This window comes from Elaeis guineensis, chromosome 14 (assembly GCF_000442705.2).
Source record: "Elaeis guineensis isolate ETL-2024a chromosome 14, EG11, whole genome shotgun sequence".
NCBI lineage: Eukaryota > Viridiplantae > Streptophyta > Magnoliopsida > Arecales > Arecaceae > Elaeis > Elaeis guineensis.
Window position 1 is genome coordinate 34,665,138 of NC_026006.2, and position 7,173 is coordinate 34,672,310.

Here is a 7,173-nt window from a genome sequence, read left to right on the forward strand (position 1 = left end):
AAGACTTCTTGTTGTAGAAGCTTGGATGAAGTCCGCTTGCAATAGAAGTCCGAAGTAGAAATCTGGCTGGTGGAGCCCGTCCGTTGTAGAAATTCGTCTGAAATCCATCCGCTGTAGAAGTTCGGTTGGGATCCGGCTCTTGTAGGAGCTCGAATGAAATTCGAAAGGCGATCGACCACCGTAGAAACTTGGATGGAGTCTGGTTACTGTAGAAGTCCTACTGTTGGAGAAGCTCGAACATTGACGAAGTTCGAAAGAAGTTCGGAGTAAAGTCGTTCGTGGTCGGAAGAAGTCTGGAAGAGATTCGGAGAATAGTCGATCACTGTAGAAAATCGACTGATAGTAAAGCTCAGAAAGCATTTGGAGCAGCCCGGTAAATGAATGGAGGAGCTCATTATCGGAGAAGTCCGGATGGTATTATGGAAGCTCGGACGGTCGGGGGAGTTCAGAAAGACACCACACAAGGTCGGAAGCCAGAAGAGCCCTAGAAGGGTCGGCCTTTTACGAACTTCGATTGGGGTTATTTTATACCCAATATCTACATAATCATCTTCTTTCGACGTACATTCAATACTTGCTGATTAAATTTTTTATTTAATTAAAAATTTTATATAACAAAAATATCTCAATTCTTTGATAAAATTATAATAATCTGTATTTAAAAAATCATAATTTGTATCTACAGGATGTCATAATATAATGCAGGATATCATAATATGTACAAGATGTCATAATTTTTTTCAAAAAATAGAGGTATTTTTGTCATTCAAAATTTTCAAACGAAAAAATCGATCTGCAAGCATTAAATGCATATTGGAAAGTAGTTGGATAAAAATATCTCTTCCATATTATGATATCCTAAGTGATATTATGACATCCTAGACTATAATATACCACAAGATGTCATAATTTTTTTCAAAGGGCAGGGATATTTTCGTTATGCAAAATTTTTAAACGAAAAAATCGATCTGCAGGTATTAAATACATGTTGGAAAACGGTAACTACGTGAATCAATTGGATAAGACGGTGCACTTCACGTTGGATTTTTTACACCACCTGCAGTGCATAAATTTTTTTTTTTTTAAAAGAAAAAAACAAGATAGATGCAGCCCATCAAAGCTGCACCTTGTCCTACTTCTATTACAGCAACATGAGGCAATAAGAGATACATGCTTGCAGCTCACCAGAGAAGAGAGCTCCATGCATACAAACCTCCGGCTCTGACTTTGCTAAGCAAATCAACGATGATTTCATGATCAAACATCTGGACGTGGGGAATGGATTTTCTGTGGTATTTATAGGATGCTGTACATATTTTGGAGATGTCCATCAAAAGATGAATAGCTCTATATATTTAAAATATTAAAAAATTATAAATAAATAAATTTCAAAAATATTTAAACAGTTTAAACAAACGTAATATAATCATCTATTTTTTAATGAATATTTTTTAATGGATGTTTCAAAGCATGTAGAGCATCCTGCGATAATAAAAAATATCGTAAAGGATCCCGTTCGCCAGACGTGGCTAAACATTTTGTCCATTTTGGTACTGCAGAGGATCCCCCGAATGTAGCTAAATATTTTGTCCATCACTTGGATCCTGCATCCACGTAGGGAACGGATCCTCTGCGGTACTCAAAAAGTATCGTAAGATGCTGTGCATGCTTCAAAGGCATCCATCAAAAGATGAGTGGCCGTGCACGCTTATGCGCGTGCATTAAAATACTAAGAAAAGAAAAATGGATACTCCTCTCTCTTAAAGCCCACCACAGAGGAGGCTTCATGATATTGGTAAGATTATATCCTGCATTTTTTGTCAGCATTCTTACTAGAGTTTTCAAGCTCCTGGGGCTAAAATTTCATTTACCCATGCAGGCATTGGTGTTGGGCTAGAATCTATGACTACAAGTTCAGTTGCTTGGGAAGGGTCAATAAATCCAAAAGTATGTCTTGATTTATTTGTTGCTTCGGATGTCAGCAAACTTCACACTTACTTGAGTTTGGATAAGATTATTTGAAGGTGGCCATTGTGTGCTTTTTTTTTTTTTTCGATGTTTCAGGTAATTACACTTCAAAAAGCTCAAGATTGTCTCCTTCCTAGGGAAGTATCTCTGAAAATGTTGCTCACCATTATGGTGTAACTCGAAAGGAACATGATTAGGCTCCTGTGAGTTTGGGATACCTTTAACTTGGTCTAGTACAATGATGCTTCTCTTATGTAAAATCATATTCTTGTCTCGAAATTTATGGTCAGGTTGAATTTCAAAGGCAGGAAGCTGCAGCAACTGCATCTGGTAAATTTAAAGATGAAATCATTCCTGTGACTACGAAGGTGAGATTTTGTGAGCGGTCTAATTTTGATGTTTGCCATGTTTAAAAGTTTCATATTGCTTTGATGGTTGTATTGTTCTATATTTTAATGTCAACAATGCAGATGAGATGTTGAAAAATGGCAGTTGCCATAATTTTACATTCAACATAGTTTGGTGGTAAAATAAAAGATGTAGTTAAGTTAATGGATATTAAATATTGATTTCTTTAAGCCAAAAAGATTTTTCAGTGGTGCTTTCATCATTGGTAGTAAACTAATTGGCTACAAATTAGAGAAAGCACTCTAGAATGACAATGATGAGCATTCATCTGCATATGCTTACACCAGTGTCTTTGCTAAACATTTTTATTTTTGATGCTTAACTTATCTTCTTGTAAATCTTTTTAATGCTCGTTTATGAAGATTGTTGACCTAAAAAATGGAGAAGAAAAACAAGTAATAATTTCTATAGATAATGGAATTCGGCCAGAGTCATCATTGTCTGGTCTTGCAAAGCTCAAAACCAGTATTTAAAAAGGATGGGAGCACAACTGCTAGTACCCAAGCATTTCCATTTTTTTGTGGATTTGCTTAGCTATCAGGTTGTTCTCTGGCTATGGATGTTCATTATGATGTTGTTATTGTAGGCAATTCTAGTCAAGTGAGTGATGGTGCCGAAGCAGTCCTGCTCATGAGGAGAGATATGGCTGTGCAGAAGGGGTTCCCCATACTTGGTGTATTCAGGTATAATGCTCCCTGTGAATATGTCAGCAACTTCAATATGCACTTGGACAAAGTGATTCAAATAGCTAGGTTAACCAAGTCTTGTAGCTTGTTGATCTCATGTAGCTAAGCTTATGTATTGCTCTTGACTATACTAGAGAATTTCTGAATTAAGTGGGATGGCATTCATGCACAGTTGATAATGTCAGGAACCACTATTTTTCAGTTTACTTGATCTGATGATATAGCATATAGATTATTGTATATGGTAGTTAGTATTGGCCTAAAATGACCTTTGCCCACAAACATAAGATTGTGTTCACTCTCAACTTGATTTCAGCACTTGCACTAGAGGGTAATAGCACAGCTTTCCTTTCATGCATTGACAAAAAATGGACTTCATATCTTTTTGAAAAAAAAAAAGAATGACAGGTCATCTAAGTGAAAAATGCACACCATCATTTATGATCTATAATATTTTAAAAAAAAATATTATGACAAATATCAAAGATTTTAGAGATCTCTTACTAATACATCATTAGATTACAAGGTAAACAATTTTATGAGTAAGACACAATGGTTTGATTTTGACATATGGTTAAGAATTATCATGTGCTGCTGAATTTAGAATGTGTTGCAAGTGGTGTTTATAATGATCAACTGTACAAATCCTTTAGTCAAAAGGCCAACCATGTATGCACATCAGGTATAACATATCTAGTTACAAAGTACTTATCAATCTAAGAAAATAAATATTTGTTCTTTAATTTATTCTTTAGCCCGACCAAACATAATAGCAAAGGGTTGCAACACCAATACATATGAAGAGGCTCGCAAGCAAAGAATTGAAAAAAATAAAAAAAAGAATTGAGGTGACTAATTGTAAATTTGTCAAGTCTTATATTTCTTTCCTAATTATTAATTATAAATTAAGAAAGAATGATTCTTTAATCAATTATTTTAACCATAACTATTTTCTTCAACGAAATGAAAATTTTGAAGATTTTAAAAAGCTTGACAGAAGTCACAAATTCAGTAAAAAAAGATCTCGGTATGACCCTAAGTTTTTGTTGCTTAATTCTTGATCAAAAACAAACTATCCACCTGTTGTCTATTTTCCTCTCTCTCTCTCTATATATATATTAATTTTTTGCAGCAGCATCACCTTTTAAAACAGAGATCATCTAAGGGCAATATCGTATTGAAACCAAGACGCTCTTCTCGTGTGGGTCATCAATCAAATAGTTACATGGAGAATGATAAGTCTCACTCGAAACATCACAATAATAGTGATATGAAAAATGATGATGAATCTCTAAGTGTTGAAGTAGAAGAGGAAGGGGAAGAGGAAGAAAATATATCAGGTATAATATAATATTGGGTTTCTTAATTTGTTCTCTTCAGTTTATTGTTATACAGTTACAATTCAAAAAAAAAAAATTGTTATATAATTGGTTATACAGTGGAAAGTCATTTTCTGTTGCTTACAGTTCATGGTATTCAGCTGGCATTGTGCCAGCCATGTGCGTTAGGAAGACATGTAGCATGCTGTGCCAACCTGCACTTTAATCCATGTTGATAATCCTTCAGAACCATTCTTTGCCAATATTGGTTTGTGATCCATGAAACTGGGGACCAAATGGTTCAGGTTTGATGGTTACAGATCAGGATTGCTTTAATAGACACAGGGCTTGACTTGAACTTGGCCTGCTAATATCTGATATAATCCCAAACCTGATTAAAATGTTCAAATAGATTGACCTGTGCACTTTCTGATTTAGACTTGATGTAAACTGACATGAACCCAACTGGACAATCTGGTAATAGCTCTTTTAAGTTTCATTCATTGTTGTGTTAGCTCAAGTTAGAATATTGGTTGGACAGGGAAACTAAGCACATAGATCTAGAAATACAAGGAAATAAGTCTTGTAATGCATGTTTTTCTGGAGCACGAGCAAATACAATGGGCCAGCATTGAAGGCCCTATCTGCAAATCGTTTTTTCCTTTTCAAATGGTGTAATTGTCAGTTCTTGGAATTGCTAATAAATCGTTCAGGATATTAAATTTCCAGACCTTCTAGAATAGACCTTGTCAGTTCATATACAATTCCAGAACACAAGTTAATCAAACTTTTGGGTTCACCCCTGGCATCTTGTTATTGCGAAACTCCTACCCCCATTAGAACCTGCTTTGTACCAAGGTGATAGTTATCTTATATAGTTTCTCTAGTAGATTTTTTAACTGGGCACATTTATTTCAAGAATGTTGCATCCAGCAAAGACTTTTGATATTCAATTTTATGAAGTTAGTTTGAAAGTATGAAACAATTTGAGCTGTTGATTCTGTATGTTGATCTAGATGGATTCATTGCTACCTCTTATACATGAGTATACATTAGAAATTGCTTGATGTTATTTAGGAGGATGTCTTTTTATTTACTATTTCCCCAAGTGATGGTCAAATAGCTATATTTCAAGTCTTTTCCTTTATCCTATACAGCATTTCCTGTTTCGTAATTAAAGATGTTATTCAGAGTACAACCTATCAGCACACAATCATTCCAACCCAACATTCTATTTTGGCTTGCAGTCTTATTTGGCTCTTTCCTATGTTTAGCAAGTCAACACATATTCATATTTGGCTGGCACTCCTATTTGGTCTTTCTCTCTTATTTGGTCTTTCTCCTTGTTTAGCTATTCTACATTTGGTTTCTCTTTACTTGGTATGTAATCGAGATATTCCTTCTTCTTGTAATTGCTACAATAGCTAGACCTTGTAATCTATATATACTCCTATTGGAGAACAATGAAATGTAAGAATTAGAAATTATCCTCAATAAAGATATTACCTTCTTTATGGTATCAGAGCCATTGAAGCTCCAACGAGCATCTCTTCTTCTTCCTCCTTCTGTGCTCTCTCATGGCCACCAGTTCATCTATCTCCACCTCCTCCAATCCCTCTTCTCCTCCTCCACCCAACACAATGACCCCTCTCACCTTTCCATCGGCACAGCATTTTCTATCTATCAAATTAAATGTATCCAATTTTTTGATCTGGAGAAAGCAAATTACTCCCTTCTTAAAGGGTCAAGGCCTGTTTGGGTTCCTTGATGGCTCTCACCCACAGCCCACCGATCCGATTGCCGCTACTGCTTGGCAACAACAAGATACCCAACTCGTAAGCCTTCTTGTTGCTTCATTATCTGAAGATTTGGTTCCTCTTCTTCTTGACAAAGAGACTAGTTTTGAGTGCTGGACCACTCTTCATGAAGCCTTTGGTTCAGCATCTCCTACCAGGCTCATGTCTCTGCATCTAGAGTTGCAGAATCTACGTCAAAAATCAGATGAGACCGTCACCTCTCTGCTCCGACGTGCCAAAGCTGTGGCTGATGAACTTGCTGTCTCTGGTAATGCCCTCAAGCCAACCGAATTTAATCTTCATGTATTGCGTGCTCTATGTGATGATCTACAGAATGCGGTCCCTGGCATTCTCAACCGACACACCCCTCCGACATACACTGAACTTCATGGGCTATTACTTAGCCATGAAAGCATGCGGGCATTTAGAAAATTAACTGTTGCTGATGCCACTCCTACCAATCCTATCGTCAATACTGCTCAATGATTTGTCCATTCTTCTAATGACCCTAGGCCCTCTATTGGCCATGGCTTTACTAGAGGTCGTGGAGGACGTGGCAAGTTTGGTCGAGGTCGTGGTCGTTTTGGTCCACCTGGTGGCCGTGGTTCTCAATGGTGTTCGTTTTGCAATCGTAACAACCACTCTAATGCCACCTGCTTCTATCGCCCTCAGCAACCATATCCACACTTTTCCTCTCCACAATCCAATGCCAATTTCTCATATTCACCATATCCAAATCCAAATCCAAATCCAAATCCATCTCAACATCACCCTAATCCACCACTTCTCCCTACCCCTCACCCCTCCACTGCCCTCACTTGGTACCCAGATACAGGAGCATCTCACCATATCACTCCTAACATTCATTCTATGTCCTCCTATGATGAGTACACTGGTCCTGATCAGGTGCATGTAGGCAATGGTAAGGGATTACATATATCACATATTGGTCATGGTTCTTTTTCCTCTCCCTACTCTTCTCTTTCTTTTCAGTTA

General features: G+C 36.8%; 1 pseudogene; it reads left to right on the forward strand.

The window, feature by feature from the left end:
• The first annotated feature begins 1,902 nt into the window (after window positions 1–1,902).
• Window positions 1,903–5,016, forward strand: LOC105033660 (3-ketoacyl-CoA thiolase 2, peroxisomal-like; annotated as a pseudogene).
• Window positions 5,017–7,173: the final 2,157 nt, after the last annotated feature.